This window comes from Xiphophorus hellerii, chromosome 18 (assembly GCF_003331165.1).
Source record: "Xiphophorus hellerii strain 12219 chromosome 18, Xiphophorus_hellerii-4.1, whole genome shotgun sequence".
Classification (NCBI taxonomy): domain Eukaryota; kingdom Metazoa; phylum Chordata; class Actinopteri; order Cyprinodontiformes; family Poeciliidae; genus Xiphophorus; species Xiphophorus hellerii.
Genome location: NC_045689.1, coordinates 2,641,265 through 2,659,746, shown reverse-complemented (window position 1 = coordinate 2,659,746; position 18,482 = coordinate 2,641,265). Strand labels below are relative to the sequence as shown.

Below are 18,482 nucleotides of genomic sequence, written 5' to 3'. Positions count from 1 at the left end.
TGTGTGAGGATGCTCACCTTGCTGCAGCAGCACTCTCCGGGCTGCGCCCGCGCTCTTTGGTATCTCCTCCACTGGCAGCCATAGAGTCCAGCCAGGCAGGACACAAACGGCTGGTGTTCATACCTGGTGCAACCAGAAACCAGCCAGAAATCAACGTTTTGACGGCGCTTTTAAAATGGTGGACAGTAGCAAACAGGAGACAAACAGACATAGATGAGCACAAATGACATGCAAACATGCTGGGGGCTTTTAAGGAGAAAAATATTACAACTTTATTTCAGCCTCAGGAATTTATGGTTGAAATTAGACATAGCTTATTTGGAGAGATTTGTTGTTAGGATAAAAAGTGAAAAAGACGGATAGATTTTAGGAAACTACAGCTAGAGGTGTTTTCACACCTGATAGTCCGGTAGATAACGGTTCGATTGGCAACCAAAGTTGCAACATTTGTTACGTTTTTCAGCTGGTGTGGTTCACGTTCATACTGTTTCAAACCAGACTAATTAACAAATCGGTTCCCCTCCTTGCCTGTGGGGGCGCTGAACCAAGAATCACTGAAGGAAACAACGTAAAAAATGCTGCAAAAGCACAAAATCTTACCAAGTAATTTTGGTCTAATTTCTAGTGCAAATATCTTAAAACACTTGAAATGAGACAAAACTAACTCATAAGTAACTTTTCAGCACTGGCTGTTCCATTGGCAGATTATTTCACATATAATGAGAAAAAATTCTCGTTTTAGTGAAATAATCTGCCAATGGAACTAGGACTTTTTCATCAATATTAAAAAATTAACTTAAAAACAAAGATCCTATATCTTTCTGAAAAGTTATTTATGAGTTAGTACACTTGAATTAAGACAAAACTAAGATATTTGCACTAGAAACTAGACAAAAGTACTTGCTGAGACTTTGTGTTTTTGCAGTGCATCTCTGAAGAAAACACTGAGGGCAACTTCCTTCTTCACAAAATGTAAACAAAAACAGAGTGGAGTCAGATTTTTGTTGTACAATAACAGAGTAACTAGAAATTCCTGCAGTTTTATTTAGTATTTTATTTCAGGACAAGAAAAGTGCTAAGCTTTTATTTTCTTACCAGATTAAGGTTGGAAAACGTGAAAAAGTCAAGAAACTTTCCACAAGATGTGAACTTTTGGGTAAAATGGTGAAAAAGCAACAGAAGCCACTGTGTTGAATATTTATCACATATTTAGTTTCTGCTCCAAAACTTCCAGAATCACTGCAAGCAAATAAAACCTCATTTATGAATATGGCTGAGGGAAACCAATATATATATAAACCTTAAAACTAAATTATTTAGATGGATGTGGATAAAAATGGATTTAGAAACTAACCTGAAAACATTCAGCTCAGCTTTACGACTGCAGTGATCTATTTATGAGCTACAAACAGCCAGAAGTGTTTCATTGTGACAAAACGTAACATTTCATTTGAGAACTGCAAGTTTTTTCAAACAAGTTAGAAAATATAATGAGATTATGTTGGTGCAGGGAGACGCAGTGTGACTCATTCCTCTGGTGAGACGCTGTGGAGGACGAAATGTTCTTCAGCAAAACATTTTCTAATCTTATTCAACCACAGGATGTGTGAACTTCACATAAGATTTACTCATACAAAATTAAGAACAAAATTATTCAGATCTACAATCATATTCAATAAATTAGAAAACTTCTGTGAGATTAAACTTTTGAAATAACTTTTATTCAGGTATTAGACATAATTCTCAATAAGCTGCAACTTCTGCATTAAAAGTGTCTTTTATTGGTCTGATGTAATATTTTAATCTTAATCATGCTATCTTTAGCTGTTAAGCAAAATTTCATCATAATTAACAGAAACAAAGTCTGTGGTTAAATAATCTGTACAATTTGTTTAAATTCAGTGAACTGAGCCACTGAATTTAATGTACTTTCTATTTCTGAAATCAAAGGTTTTCTGTTTAGAACAACCAGTGTGATATCAAATATTACTGATAATATCAAATATTACTGATAATATCAAATATTACTAATAATATCAAATATTACTGATAATTTTCTGACTAAAATCAACTGAAAACCATTACTGCATTCAAACGAACCAGCTTTTTTACATGATTCAAGGATTTCTCAAAATGCACGAAAGAATCAAGCAACACTCTAGGTTTGTTTTTACTGACGAAGTTGCATTACAACACGATATAAAGTTAAAAAAGTAACTTTTACATAATAGTGCCCCTTAAAATCAAAACCTGTCACTTGTAATAATAATTCTAATTGTATGACAGGTTCATGAAATAAGCTTAAACATTCTCAAGCTAAACGATGTAGATAAATATCACAGGAACACATAATGTTCAGCATCTCTTTTTTATTAGGAGTGCTGACACTGTGAGGTTCTGTACCTTTGCAGCAGCTGCCGCCGCACCACCTTTAGCTTCCCCAGCTTCGGTCTGGTTCGGGCTCAGACTCACCCACAGCCCGGCATCACAGAGACGGAGACGGGATCGAGGTGGAACAGGAGACGAGGGCACAGACTCTCCAACACGGCGTCTCCACCTGCAGAGGGGACACAGAAGACATGCTGATATGTGCAACTGGACAAATAAATTCACACATTTAAGGATTTCAGAAAAAACATGTCATACAACTGTTAGGCACGGTGGTGGAGGTGTGATGATTTGGGCTTGTTTTGTACCCACAGGACCTGATATCTGGAACCAACTGATTTCTAGTCCAGACCACGGTTACAATAGTTTTGGTTTTTCATTATAGTTCACTTTTATTTCATTGTAGCTTTTTTTTTTTTGTCTAATTCAGTTAGTCTGAATTAGTTTTAGAGTGCGTTTGTTAGGTTTTATTAGTTAAATAGTGTCTAGTTTTAGTTGAGTTTTTATTAGTTACAGTAGAAGTTTTAGTTTTTCATACTGTGGTTAATTTTTAGGTGCAGAATTCAAAAAGTATTGTATATAACGATTGGCTAGTGAATACGCAACAGGAGATTCCATCTTCAAAATATTCAATTATTATTGAACAACCAGCTGATTCTGATGTTTTATCCCAACTTTTGCTGCCACCATTTTGGGCACTAAAGTAGTGCCGTATTTAAACTGCTTGTGTAAAAAAACCTTAAATCTACTTCGCATCAGTTAGAAAGGCTAATAAATAGATTCATAAACACAAAACCAAAGGATATTATATCTATAATTTCAGTATGTTTTTATAAACACGAGATAGTTCCAGCTAGTTCTAGTTTATCCCCATTAATTACTGTTTTTGTGTATTTCAGTTGACGAAAATATTGCCTCAGTTTCAGTTTTTGTTTTAGGATCTAGTTTAAACAGTCAGTCTAAACTAATTTAATTCTTTCAGATCCTAATTTATCCCCTCAGAAAACCGTCCAGACGATCAGAAACTGGTGCGACTGTTTTCTCCTCGTGAAGCTGGCAACCGGGGGACCCAAGTCACGTCCAACAGCCAAGTTTTCACACAGCTGCCATGGCAACGGTGACATCAGCTTCGTTATTATTGCTGCTGTGAAAAGGATGGAGGACGGCCGGGTAAATAAGAAGGAGGCAGATGGATTGATAAAAGCCAGAGTGAATTCATGACGGGGAGACAAAGGAAGCAGAATGTGTCTCAGGAGACGCGGCTGAAGGAAACCTGCCGCTTCTCTGCTCCACTAAACAACCATTAAAATTATATTCACTGCGTCACTGTGTGGCTTTCAGTATTGCAATTAGCTTATCAAAAAGTTAAAATGAAAATACGAGAGGAGGAGAAAAAGCAGGAAAATCAAAGAGGTTTAGTCTCAATGTGTGTTATTAAAAAGATCCATGATTAGTTGTAGCAATAATTTAATTTATTTAAGATATATGTCAAATTTAAAAACATTTTAAAAACTGTTTCTCTCAATTTAAATAAAATATTGTCATGCAGACGTCTAGCATGTCCCAATCAATTTTGATCCATTTTCCCAGAAGTTAAACGACAACGTTGTTCTGAGATCATTTCCAAGTAATATAATGTAAGAACACATTCTCTAAGATAAATAAACTTTATAATCTAGGGAACATTTAACACTGGGACTGGAAAACATTTTAAACATCCAAACATAAATAAACAAAATAACAGAAACAACAAATTAAATGAAATATGAAGTCTCTGTAAACAAAAATGTCCTTTAAAAGGGCTAGTTGAAAAAACAATAAGTTAATAAATAATGCTTCACCTCCATCCAAACAATAAAAAACCTCCAGAATTATTGGACGAGGTATTGTGTCTCTAGATGTGTGTCAGCTGCTTTAGGAGATATTTTAGTGAAGTTTAGTTTTCTGCATTATTTCAGTTTGGATGTTCATTGTGTTAGAAAGCTGGACATAAAATGGGTCAGGAGCTCAACAGGTGGGATGTGAGAGGAGCAGTGGCATACTTCAGGTAAAAATAGACTCTGTTCCTTACATTTAGACGGCTGTGTGAGCAAACCGGCAAACATATCATCGAGGACAAAAAGTGGAATGAAAGGAAAGGACAGACGAGAAGAAGAGAGGATCACTAAAAGACAGAGATTAAATATTCATGTCGCTGCAGAGCTTCTCAAATCTTATGCAACCAGTTTGTTTTACTTTATTACTTTCTCTCTATAGCATTTTAATAATATTAGATACAACAGATATAATGTCTTAAAAATGTTCTCTTACAGATTTTTTCTTTTAGTTTTTCATATTACATAAAAAAAAACGTCAGTGCATTTTACGCCAGCAGAAAGCAGTGATGTATATATTTTTATAGAAATAAAACTGACAAGCCATCTCTTTATATTTAGACACTGAAATTTCAAAATGATTACAGGAGATTCCGACTAGTTTCTCACTACTTTAAGCTGTACTGACCCTTGCAAAACTGCCTTACTAATAAAATACTTAGCATAAAGAAAATCTAAAAGATGTTGTGGACATTCAGTTAATGAGTCGCCTTAAGGTTCTTTGATGGTTGTAAAACAGCTCTGATGTTTGATTCTGGAGAGGAAGAGGTGGAAAATGTTTTTAGGTTGCTGGTAGCCCATATGTACAACATCATCCTTGGGACTCGCCGAGTCACTAAAACCAACCTGGTTCAGTAACAAGTGCAAGTTGTCATAAAGAGAAGAGCGACCGTTACCAGGTGTGCTCTGTGAAACTGGTTGGCTGCAGGCTGATCAGTCTGGCTGATTCACAAGGGGAAGAAGGGTGGGACACCTGGATGTAGTTAGTCAGGAACCAGGCGACTCTTTTCTCGATGCCAGCTTAAACAGAGTTTACTTCAGTTCTGGACAGGATAAATCCCAGCAGATTTAGGAAACTCAATTAACCCGTTAGACGGAGAGCTGGTATCACATCTCCCCTCTCAGAAGAGGAAGGAGAGAGAGAGAGAGTAGAGAGAGAGAAAAGGGGGGGCTGGGGGGTGTTGCGCAACAACAATATATAAAATTTGATCATTATCAGAGAGTTAACAAAGATTAGAGAAAATTTTGTTTTGCAAATGTTTATCAAATCTGAACAATTTCCTCCCAGAACCAAATTAATAATGGATAAAGACAATTTATATGGCAGCAGGTACAGAAAACCAAGGTAGAAATCTATTGTTAATCAATTCATGTTAAATAAATGAAAAAAACCAAACTTTTTAAATATTTAGTCACTGATCTGATCGTTTCCATAGCAACGACCAGAAGCAGGACCCAGAGCCACAGTGACCTCACTGATGACATCATGAACATCACAACAGATCAAAGAAGTTCTGAGGCTTTGAATGCTTGAATCTCAACACATCAGTTAGAATCCAAACGCTTCAGTGAGATTCAGATTTTGTTTGTAGAGAAGATTTTTTGTTTCCAAGATGAAAAACCTTTTCATTTTGCCACTCGGTCTTGGAGTAGGATATCTGGTGTCGACAGGGATGAGGAAACTTTTTGACCATTTCTTTCCCGTAAACGACTCGGATGAAAGTACCTCCAACGATGTGGAGAGAGATTTGTTTTGGGACGGGCTTACATCGGATCCCAAAGATCAAGCTGACCCGGCTGGGGAAGTTTGTTCTGCTGAAAGGCTGAGTCATTTCTCAAGCTCCCAGGATGTTGAGAGAGACTTGTTTTGGGACGGGTTTCCATCAGATCCCAGATATCAAACTGACCCGGCTGGGAAAGTTTCTTCTGTGGCGAATCTCAAAGCTCAGGCTTCGATTTCAACCATTTTATGTCCAGAGTGTTCAGAGAAGACATCGAGAAATGGCGCATCCTCCACGGTCTCAGACCTTAAATGTTCCACAGATGGAGCATCAGCTTCAACACACAGTAGCAGCAGTGGAGCTCCAGGCAGTAAGACTGTTCCCAAAGATAAAACTGCCCTGAACAAGGGCAGAAGGGGTAGTTCAAAGTCAAAAGATGAAGAAAGACTTTTGGAACCACAAGTACCCAGTTCCCAAATAAAAAGCTGCCCCGGACGGTGCAGTTTTACCCCAGAAGAAGAGGAACAAATTTGGAACAGGATGTTACTGATTCCCCCAAAGAAAAACTACCCCTTTTGGGATAGCTCAACCTCAGAAGAAGAGGAAAACATTTGGGACCGGGGGCTTGCCGTGATGGCGTAGGGGTTAGAGCGACCCGTATTTGGAGGCCTTGAGTCCTCGACGCGGTCGTCGAGGGTTCGACTCCCGGACCCAACGAGATTTGCCGCATGTCTTCCTTCCCCGTTTCCTATCAGCCTACTGTCATATAAGGGACACTAGAGACCACAAAAGACCCCCTGGAGGGGTAAAAAAAAATTTTTTTTTAATTTGGGACCGGATGTTACCGATTTCCCAAAAGAAAAGCTGATCTAGATTGTGAAGTTTTCTATGATCAGCGCAAAGATCGTCCTGAGACTCCAGCTGCCATAAAGACGTCCTCTGCAGAGGACAACCTCTGTAAAAGTTTCCCAACAGGTTCAGAAATTGTTCTCAGTTTTTAGAGCTTTCTGAACCTGTTCTCAAGAAAACATGTACAAAAGCAGGATTCATAATGAGAAGCAAACACATGAAGAGAAATGCCACACTCCACAGAAAATCCCACCTAATGGTTTCTCCTGCGACCAACCTCCAAAACAACAAAGCTGTTTTTTTAGAGGAGGAAGAAACATTGAATTTTGTGAATAAACTATCAAAAGTTAACATCCTGTTTGCAGGTTTCTCTCCGGGCGCTCCGGCTTCCTGCCACAATCTAAAGTCATCACTGTTTGGTTAATTAGTTTCTAAATTCTCCTTTGGTGTGAATAAAACATCAGGGCTGCACAGTGGCTCAGTGGGTAACACTGCTGCCTTGCAGTAAGAAAGTCCTGGGTTTGAATCCCAGCCTGGTTCTGTCTGCATGGGGTTTTCTGGTTCTCCATGTCCATATTTGGGTTCTCTCCGGGCGCTCCGGCTTCCTCCCACAGTCCAAAAAGATTTAGTGTGATTTATAATGGATGGATGTTAATAATAATAATAGTTATTATTATTAATATTACCATTACTATATATAAATAGATATATCTATCCATCTTTGCTGGGGGATTTTAACCAGGCCAACATGAAGACTGTTCTCCCTCACTTCAACCAGTATGTGGATTTTCCAACCAGGGGAGTGAATACTCTAGACTAGGCCTACATAGAGGGTTAAATAAGTAATATTTTTTATTTATTTAAGCATCTTCAATCTGCTTAGAAAATTATTCTACACTACAGAATATTTAAAACAAATAATTCATAAATTGATTGTAAGGAGTGTTTCGGCATTGATAAGTGATTGTATCAGTACCTTCATCAGTGTATAACGCCATCGGTTTCTCACCTGAGCACCTTTTCCACATGCTTATTTGTAAATATTTTGGCTTCACAATTACTGCTTACAGTTTTTTGGACTATATTATTTAATCCTTTGAAGTTTATAGTTACAGTCTGACAAAAACATGAGCAAAACCTGAACAGGAGCTGCACCTCTTACTAGCTCACCTGAGTTTTTTCCAGCTAAATCAGCAAACTGAAACACAGAGTCACTATGTGTGAACATTAAAGAAATTATTTTTGCATGAAATTTTGCTTCACAAGGTGGTAAAAAAAAAAAAAAAAAAGCTGGGTTTGTTCTACAAATTGCTGTGGGAGTCAGTCAGAGGCTTCTTCAGAGCTGCTGTAACACAGACTGCTACAGGACAGCCTTCCTCTTCACAGCCATCAACTCTTTTAAATTCATTCTGGAATTAATAATCATGACTGAATTCAACAAACAATAAGAGAAACAAACCACCTTGGCTGTATTTAATGAAACATTCTCAGGTTTGGACTCAAACTGAAAAGAGGAAATAATCCAGAAAACCAAGCAGATAATCTGCATGACTCAGTTAGTGTTGAATAATTAACAGCTAAATTACATAAAACCAGCAATGATTCGCATCTCAACTGGATGATTCAATCACAGAAGATATCCAAAGAAGAACATGTGCAAATAACGATTATTTTAGTAATCGATTATTCTGACAATTAATCGGATTAAAAAAGAAGCACATTCAGCACTTTTTTATTTAAATCACTTAAGATTATTTTATGTGTTAGAAATACATTGAAAAATGCAAAAAGAAAAAATCTTTACTTTTTAGAAGAATATAAACATTTTATTGATTAAAATGCAATAATATAGCATTCATTTGGTGAACGCCTGATCCATTGCATTTGCAGCTAAAAATATTTCTAAAATCAACATTTGGAAAAATCATTGCAGGGCTGATCGGTTGATTGTCTTTTTTATTGATTGATTAATAATTGAATAGAAACACATGCTGCATAGGAGAATTTTTAACTGAAATTGAACCAGGTGAAGCTAAAACGGTGCCACTTGAGGAGTAGAACATTTTTTTTATGCAAAATGTAAATATTTTTTGAATATTTCTAGGTTCATTACAGCTCTGAGTGTGTTGTTCTTTCTGCAAATGGCATTTAAAAAAAAATCTATATACTCCAGTTAACGATTAATTAATTATTAAGTTAGTTGACGGTCATTTTAATAATTGATTAATCACAATTAATCGCTTCAGCTCTAATCCAAAGCTACCCCAGGGCAGATAAATGCAGGGCAGAGCTCAGGAAACCAGCTGAAGCTCTGCAGCATCAGAGGTGAAATGACGCAGGTAAGAAGAGTTTGACAGCAACGCAGTCAGGCAACGTTGCTCTGATCCCGGCAACATGGGGAAAGGAGGAAACCCTGGGTTAAAAAGGTATATTTTATTAAGAATAGACCATCTATAATCAGGATATATACGTACACAGATACAGGATGACTAAAATTATTGTTATTGTTTTCTCTGCAAGCTGTGAGGCCTTCAGCTGAGCAAACAGAGACTAACAGATGGGAATTTACAATCACACTGAATAATTTAGTCTGAATCTTAATAAAATCTCCAAAAACACGTATTATCAGTTGTTTGAACACCTTATCTGCCTCAGTGTTGCCAAAATTTACATATTAATAAAACATGGAGCAGAACGAAAAAAAAACCCCCACAGATAAACTATTAATCAATGTGAGACCAAGACACGACAAGAAGGTACAGAAGGAAAAATAAAAGGTTTTTCTACACATGTTAGTGACAGGCTCCTTTAACAATCAACAAAATCAACAGAGGCTGTTTTTCTCAACTGTGCTACTTTACAAAATCCTTGATCCATTTTCCCGTAAGTGTGGATTAGTTTTGAGGACAAAGTCTTCATTTCTCCTCTGCGTGACTCAATGTGGGTCAAAAAGACATTCATCGCTGATGTCAGCCAACAGATGCACTTTATTTTGTTGACTTTTTTTGCTGCAAAAGATTGAAATAAATAAAACCTCAAAAGCAACTAATGGTCAGTTTTTATGTTTTGGATCTGTCAAAACAAAATGTAAATCCTCCAACATATCTAAGGTCAACAGATTTTAAAAAAAAGGTAGTTTAAGACATTTTAAGGCCTTAATTGTAGACAAATTTAAGACTTAAAATGCGCAGTCACATCCCAGAGGTCACAGTTTTGCCGTCTGTCATGTAAATCAATAAAAATTAGGACAGAGATCAAAACTATCTTCCTTCCATCCTGTTTTATGAAACAGACCCATCATGTTTCACTCGGCTGATTGGATTCGGTACATCTGACAGGACCGCTGACTGCAGCGCATCTCTGCCAAGAAGAAATTATAACCCAACAGAATCCAGTATAACTGGAAACTTAACACCAGTTCACTGGGACGGGAATCTAGAGGGTGACATGGGAAACTATTAACGTCAGATAATTCTCTGCCATCTATCTTAGCACGTATGCTAGGAAGCCCAAAAGCACGAGTGGAAACCAAGATATCAGCTCACTTGCATTTTATTAAGATTTGATTTTAATTCAAGAGTTAAAGTGCACCGTATGCACAGCAGAGACACACATTTAAATCCCTACAGAGTTTGTGAAGTGTCTCTTAAATCAGCCAATTAATCACAGCTGCATAACCGAGGTTTCTGGGTTTGGATTAAACTTTTATGATCCTTTGGGGAAATCTAGAATTACATAAAGGAATGCAAAGTAGCTCAGAAAAGAGAGGCTCAAGTTTTCTGTGAGAACAAACAACCTGCCAGTCTTACTGTAGTGGGAGAAAAAACTGAAACTGAAACTGACGCTCCAAACGGGTTTCCTATTTTCATAAAGTGATGACTGGATGTGCAGGGAATGCAGAGTGAACGAGTTAATTAAACACACCTGCAGCTCAGCCTGTCAAGGTAACACATTTTACTGGATGATAAATTGTCCCAGATGTTATTGCAATAAGCAATAATATTATTGTTTTAAGACCATTTACAAGTAATATCATGGTAATAATGGCAAAATAATGCAAGAACTCATTCTCAAATACCAAACTTTAAAATCTAAAGAATATTTAACACAGGAACTAGAAGACATTTTAAATATCCAAAATAAATAAACAAAAACAGATACAACAAATGCAATAAACTATGAAGTCTCTGTAAAAACAGTTGTCCTTATTGACCAAATTTTTATAGAATTTTGTCATCCAGTTTTTGGTAGAAAGAGAGAAAAGAGAAAAAAGGTAAATAATGCAAATATAAATTATTGAGCTCGTTTTAATTTATCATGTGATTAATTGATTTATTGATTATTGTGACGGCCCTACCTGTCACCCAATTTAAGTTCGGTTTGCAGCAACGTCTTGCTTTGTTGTAATAAGCTGCAGTAATTAACTTTTAATTACTTCATTAGAATGTTATCAACATTTTTAAATGGACAACCTTGCCTCAATGTCGCAGAATAGGTTGTATTTTAATATGACTTCCCTTCTACAATATTTTAATATCACAATAATGGCACGGCGTGTTTTTAATGACTTATTGAGTGAACAAACTTGCATGTGATTTTAATTGCATTTCTTATTTAAAAGTAACACAACTGAGAAATTAAATTTTTTTCGACATTAATAGAACATCAACAAAGTTTTTGACACATTTGTAATGGAAACGCAGCTGCTGTCTTGATCATATGAATCCCTAAGTAAGAACCGTTGGAGCATTGTTGTGATTGTTGGAAAGATTAGGAGCTTCTTAAAGAGACAGACGCCAATTTCATCAGACACAGTTGTGATGGAAAATCAATTTTCTTTTAAGTTCCATTTGATATTTATATCACATTTTATAAAAACTGAAGGTAACAAAGTTACCTGATTATTCTATAAAATGGCGCCAAGTAGTGATGGGTAAATGAGGCGTCATGAAGCGTTTCGACCCAAAGCACAACTGTATTGATACTGTATTGATATTGTATTGATACTGTGTCACTGAATACTGACACCTGCTGGACATTCAAAATCCCTACAGGCAACGCAGTTAGACTGATTTGATGACCTAATCTATACAATAAAGATTTAAGTCATTGCATTTTATTGTATATTATATACCGTATTATGTCATATCTTCAGTGAAATTCAAAATATATTTGATATTCTTCGATACAGTCAATAAATAATGTTAAATTATATAAAGTGAAAATTTAAGTGAAGGTGTTTGGCATGAGGATGCTTGTGGACTGTTTTTTTTTTTCACAAATTTTCATTCAAAAAAATAAGTTTTTCCAACATTTTGAAATTTAGTCTGTTACACATTTTTGACACAATGTCTCCTGCTGTAGAAAAGAGGAAGTAAACAATACATTTATATGAAATCGTTTCTAAAAAGCAACTGAGTAATTTGTAAAATGGCTGCATACCTGAGTTTATCCCAGGTGTATCTTCATTCTGATGCCTGTAATGCCTCAGCATTGAGGAGGTGGATTTATTTAAATAATTCAGTTCTGTCAAACATATGCAAAACTTAACCTGCAGAACATAATATGAAAGTAAACTAAGTGTCAATTTCAGCTGAATTTGGATTCAGATAGATGAAGTAGAAACTGAAAATAACCGGATGAAACAACAACGAAGTGATAACCGATACCTTATTTTCTGATGTAGATCAAAATGGTCCCAAACTACGAATCCTTTCGTTTGCCTTGAGGCTCCATATGTTGACGTTGTACCGTAAAAGATCAAGAGTTATTTTGGCAAATGCATCCCGTTGACAGATTCGCTTCCTTATAAACACAGTTTGGCGCACCAACAGTTCCTGTATCGGTCACATGACTTGCTGAAAGCGATACGCGCACCGACACGAGGTTTGGGTCTATGGGCCGGACGCAGCGGTGTTGCCGGACCCATCACTAGCACCAAGCAAAAGCCAACTAAACATAAATGAAAGTTTGCATTGAAATGTCCAATAAGTAGCTCCAATGACACAAAAATACAATAAATATCACCTGAATAGTAAGACTTAATAATAAACACTAAAACGGTAACTAGACATCAGCTTAATGGTGATTGTACCTAATTGTATCTACCAGTGAGTAGATACAACAGAATGATACTGTAGGCAGAAAGGTGGATTTAGAGCAGAAAAGACTAAACAAAGCATCTCTTTGTATCCAGACCAGTCAGCTCTGCTGTCCACCCATTGTCCAAACGCATCACACCACAGCTCCCAGTAACACTTCAGCACAGCAAACACCCAACACCATTCCTAACACCCATGAAGAAGATGACAATAACGAATGCCCCGTGTTTAAACAGATGAACTGATCAAGAAAAATTCTAATTCTCTGTGCAGGTGTGAAGATCATTACTACAATTTACAAAGATGATGACACAACGGTGCATCTGGAGACGGGAACAGCCCTGACACGATTTCACAGCAGCGTTTTTAAAAAAAGTCTAAATGATAAGACGTGTTAGAACATTTTGTTTTCTTTTCACATACAGCTTTCAAAAGTAAACTTATGTTGTGAAATATGAATATAATCACCTTTTTCACCAAAGGATTGGACACTAAAGTTAAATAACAACTTGGGTCTTGGAAACATCACATAAACTACAGAAATAAAACAACAATAAAAACATAACTTATGTTTTCATATAAAAACAAAGGTTCAAAATGAACAGAAAGGAAATACTGGTACACTAAGTTAAAGAAAGGCATGGCTTTCCAAACATGAAGAGGTGTGAGGTCCAATGATTTACAAACTACAGTTTCCTCTAGACAAGACATGTAAAAGATTTAAAATATCTTCTTAAACTGGCAAAAATCAAGAAAATGATCAACTTTGGAGGGAGAAACACAAAACCCCCTGAAAAAGACACTGAACTGAGTTTTATTCTTCATAAAATGTAAACAAAAATTGAGCTTTTCACTTTTTTCTCCCACTAGACTCTTGTGTTTGTTTTGGTTGTTTTTACCCAGAATGCTGTGCGCAGTAGTCCACTTCCTGTTTTTGGAGCGGTCTCCGGTTCGCTTGGCGTTCACATGTGAATTCGAACCGACAGTTCACTTCAACCGATCCGACACGTCAGAAAAATTAGAAGTTGTTGGGTTTTTTTCTTCTAATTTTTCCATGTGAGATTAAGTTACTGAAATAAAGCTATAATTTTAAATGGTTCTGAAACAATTAATCACATTAATCCAGACGAATCGATTCTTGAAATAATCCTGAACTAATTTAGTAACTGATTAATTAACTGAAGTATACAGACTCTAAAAAAAGGTAATTGGTTGAAAGAACAACACAGACAGAACAGTAATTAAACTAAGACTGTCCAAAAAAAATCAACATTTTGTATTTAAGATTAAAAAGCAAATTTGTCTGTAAGTATTTTCTACCCAGAACTTTTCATGCAGTTTGAGCTTCACATGTATATAAAAAATACATTTTTAAAAACCCTATTAATCATGTTTGCTATCCAATTATTAATTGGTTAATCAAAAAAAAAAATCAACAGGTTAAGCCTACACTATAATAATCTTAAATCAAGTAAAAAGGTGTTAGAAGTACTTTTAGATACAAATGATAAAGCATACCCTAAAGGAATGCTAAATTATTACATTTTAGGTAATAAAACATTTATTTTCCAATTAAAAAGGGAATTAAATTCTGTGTTTATTTGCATATTTTAATGTATTTCTAATACAGTATAAGAAGTGGTTAAAGTAGAAATATGCAGAACGTTCTAACTATTGTATAATTGTCAGAAGAATTGCCTTATTGTCTTATATTAGATCAGAAATAAACAATACAAAAAGGCAAATCAATAACTGAGCTTTAAAAGCTCATTTTTAAATCTTACAAATCACTCTTAAAAAAGGAAGAGAAGCAAAAAAACTAAATAAATCATGTAGCTTAACTTTAAAACAACTGCAACCAGGAGATATGTCAAATTAAAAACTACATGATTTATTTATGAAGCCGCTTCTTTACATAGTGTCATCATGAAGCCACTAAGCAGCTTAAATAGAAAACAAAATTTTAGATCATTTAATTACCTTCAGTTCTGGACCGAGTGTTCGCGCTGTGGACGATTCATTCAGAGAAACCGAACCAATCTAATTAAGATGAGACCAAATCTAAACTCTGCAACAAAATAACATGAAGCTGGTTTTAAACATTAAGGTCTGACTTAATGTTTACAGACAGCATGAAGACTTTAAACTCTTCTTAGCTAAAAAATGTTTTAAAATCTGTATGAAAACCAAAAACCTTTTTAAATTAAATTATAAATACTTATATTCACTCACTTATGTTTCCTAAAGCCATATATTGTCTGTTTAAATTATGGAAACATCAGAAACAACTGACAGCCTTAATAAAACTAATCATAAACACTTTGGTTTTCAATTTTTTTATACAGATATAGAACATCTTTTGTAGAAATTATACAGTCTGATATAAAGATGCACTTATCTGGCATTTATTGACCAACACTGATTTCCAGTTTTCTTTGAGGATGACCTGCTGCTATGTTTAATTTTCTTTCTAAGCATCTTGAATTACACAAAAACAGCTATGCAATTTTTTTTCCAAGAAAGAAAAGTGATGCAGGCTTCTGGACAGAAGCCCTGAGTTTGAATAGAAAAGGGATTATTAGGTTTGTTGAAAGCTCATGTTTCCATCTTTCATCTGACTTTACAATACAGAAAGCATAACGCATGCTGAGGCGCTGAGGCAGGAAAAGTGACTGCTTTTAATTTTTGATGCAAGTAATGAACAGAAAAAAATCCAATCACTGCCCGATGATTGGAGCACCATTAATCTTATTAACTTTTGCATTTTTTTACTAAACATTGAAAAAAACAGAGCACAGATTTTTGCAAAAGATCACTTTTACAGAATTAAAAGTCTAACAAATCCCACTAAAACAGGCAGTAATTTATAGCAGAATGGCATCAAATAAAAGTAATATTAGTAGGAGAGATCTAATGATAACGGGAAACAAAAAGAGCATAATAAAAAATGGAATCTTGGTAAACCTTAAAGGTTAATAAAATAAATGCAGCTTCAGATAACAATTAAAGTCATAAAAAATAGGAGGGGATTTGTCTCTGGTTGGTCACTTTTCATCCTTACTCAATCTGTGTACTTTTGTTAGAAAGTATAAAACCAAGTTTGGCTTTTTTATTAACAGTAAAATAAGCAATTTTTAATCATTTTAGATGTCCTGATCCAATCCACAATGTTTTAATTTAAAATTTATTTATTTATATATATATATATATACCTGGAAGGAAAAATAATGAATGTTTTTTCTGTTAAAAACATGATTCAGTGTCACCCAGCAATGATTATCTAGAGCTCCTACAAAAGTACACAAAGTATTATCCTGTATTTGAGCATCTATCCATAAAGCTGTTAAACTCTGCTGGTGGTGCTGTCAGAGATTTATGGCAATTATACCAAAACAGACTTTTATGCCTAAAAGGGGGTGTTAGGTTGTTAGGTTGTCCTTTAAATAAAGAAAATGAGAACGAAAAACAAAGTAAATTCATCAGAATCCATCTAAACCTCAGAGAGAGCCGCTGTCTGCCAGATATTCAGCTCAGATATTAACGGACACAACAACAAACGAGGCTGACATGTTTCCTACCAGCTGCCGGGTAACTGACGGCCGGCGCTCCGTCTCCTGCCCGGCCGTTGGCGCCTTTATCTTCCGGCCGTTGGAGTTTTTAAACGCCGTTCCGTTCAGAGTCACGAGCCGTTCTGCAGTGAGCGGTCTCGTGCAGCAGCGCAGCTCCCGGAGTGAGGACGGAACACGGCGCACGCGCTCAGGCTGGCCGCAGAGAGGAACTGCAGGCACTGAGGCGGGCGCGAGACGTTCCAATCAACCTGTTGCTTACGTCACCGCAGCCAGATTCTATATAATGAGGGAATATATGGAAAGCAGTCATATGTCTTTATATGGAAAGCAGTCGTATGTCTTTATGTAATTACATTTAGGATGCCTGAATGCGCCAGAGCAGCAGACCGCTAACAGTCCTGCTTGTTAAAGGAGAAACACCATTTCACTTCTGGTACATCATTCTTAACTCTTAAAGCTGCAGTATCTGACTTTTATAAATATGTTTTTAGTAAAAAATAAAAAAAGTAATATAACATATTTATAATAACAAATAGATATAATAAAAACCTTTTATTGTATTTATAAAAACTGTCATCTGCAGAAATTAGTGGTGGATCAACCTAAAATATTGGTAATATTGATACAATAGGATAAATACTAGCGTGCTAAGATCGATATTTTAGTTTCAGATACCATTTTTAAATGTTATTTTATTTTGTACTGTAGTTTCTCAGTACGACTACTTTGAGCTACATCTCTGTCCTATGCTGGAAAAACATTAACATTTTTACCAGCGTTGCACTGAGAAGAAGCTCATATAATGAGCTCAGTAGTTCCACCAGATGTTTGCTAATTGCTGCTGGCTAGTCTGAAGGAGATGACCGGGGAAGTTACCATGGAGATTAAATGATTTCTCAAAATAATCAAGGCAACACTGCATATGTTTTCAATGAGGAAATAACATTATAACATGATGTAAAGCTCAAAACAGTTGATTTTACATAATATTGCCCTTTAAAGAGACAGCGACCCAATTTCAAGATGTAAAATCAGGAAGTAAAATTTCTTTTAAGTCATATTAACAACCGAAGGTAACACAGTGACTTGATAGTGTTATGAAATGCCACTATAAAACATATAATACGATCCCTTTAAGGAAAGGCTGAATACTTCTGTAAATGTAATTTTTTGTGTGCTTCTTTTTTTATAAATTTGCAAAAATCCCTTAAGCTATTTTTCACATTATCATAATGGGAAATTTGTGTGTATAATTTTGAGGAAACAGATTAATTTAATAGAACTGGGATTAAAAACATCAAATGTGCACAGTGAAAGCTTTCCGTATCCAACTAAACTACAGTCTAGATGAGAGTAAATCTACTAACATCTTTTCACCTTTTAGCTAGAAATCAAGTATGAACGTTTAAATACTTTCCATTTCCACATTAGTTTTGTTATGTAATGACAACCCCAGTGTGAAAACAGAATTTAATCACCAGCAGAAAGCAGCAGACATCATTGGCCGCCGCCGCTGTTGTTGTTGTTGCTGATGATGATGATGATGATGATACATTTATGAGTCTCTGTTTTACAGCAGCAGGAGGTGTTGTGCTGTGATAATCAATCCATTACAGCAGAGAGAAAACTTCCTGCTGATCCAGAGCAGAAGACACTTTGCAGATGCTCTGAAGTGTCAAGCTGCATTTTAAAGTGTTACATAGCCACCGGCGGGCCGGTTCTGATCCGAATCCCAATCACTCTCAGAGACTGAACATTTCTGCAACCAAGTTTTAGTTGGAGCGGAAAACAGATGCTGAGGGTTTACCTCTGTGTAAAATATTAATCCATCTTGTGAACGACATCAAATGTGTTGCATTCTGCAGAATTAAAGCACCATTAATAAACCCAATTTATATATATTTATATTAAACGCATTATGAATTCTCAAACAGCAGATTAAAATCAACTTCATTTTCATTTTGAATCCTAACTGGTAAA

The 18,482-nt window shown here is 35.8% G+C and overlaps 1 long non-coding RNA gene across 1 annotated transcript; it reads right to left on the bottom strand.

Annotated features, from left to right (window-relative positions):
* Nucleotides 1–17: 17 nt before the first annotated feature.
* Nucleotides 18–16,729, bottom strand: LOC116707621 (uncharacterized). Its single transcript, XR_004336528.1, has 3 exons — nucleotides 16,512–16,729; nucleotides 2,404–2,557; nucleotides 18–123 (listed from the first exon to the last, which is right to left on the bottom strand). It is a non-coding gene; the product is annotated as an uncharacterized LOC116707621 (long non-coding RNA).
* Between the last annotated feature and the right edge of the window lie 1,753 nt (nucleotides 16,730–18,482).